Raw genomic sequence first — 373 nt, 5'->3', positions numbered from 1 at the left:
ACCCGCCCCCCGGGCCCGCCCCCGCAGCACAAGCCTCCCATGAAGCCCCAGCATCCCCAGCACCCTCCCACCCAAACCCCATGAGACCCCCCCCCAACCTCACTGCAGGATCAGGTCCCTACACAATGCCAGTCTGCAGCAAACTGGGGGGGGCGGAGCGGGGGAAATTGGGCTGTCCCTGGGGTCTGCCCTCCCTCCCCAAATCACTGTCCCAAGCTGGGTGCTACGGGGCTGCCACACGCTTGGGCCCCTCCATGGGGGCACGGGGCAGCTCAGCCCCCCCAAAAAGCATTTATTCCCTCTGGGGCTGGCAGCCCCCACACCCATGGGGCAAAAGCTGCAGAAGCAAGCCCCCACCCCCAAACCCCTTTTT

This window comes from Egretta garzetta, unplaced genomic scaffold, assembly GCF_000687185.1.
Source record: "Egretta garzetta isolate BGI_Z169 unplaced genomic scaffold, ASM68718v1 scaffold105, whole genome shotgun sequence".
Classification (NCBI taxonomy): Eukaryota; Metazoa; Chordata; class Aves; order Pelecaniformes; family Ardeidae; genus Egretta; species Egretta garzetta.
Note: the sequence above shows the minus strand (reverse complement) of the source record.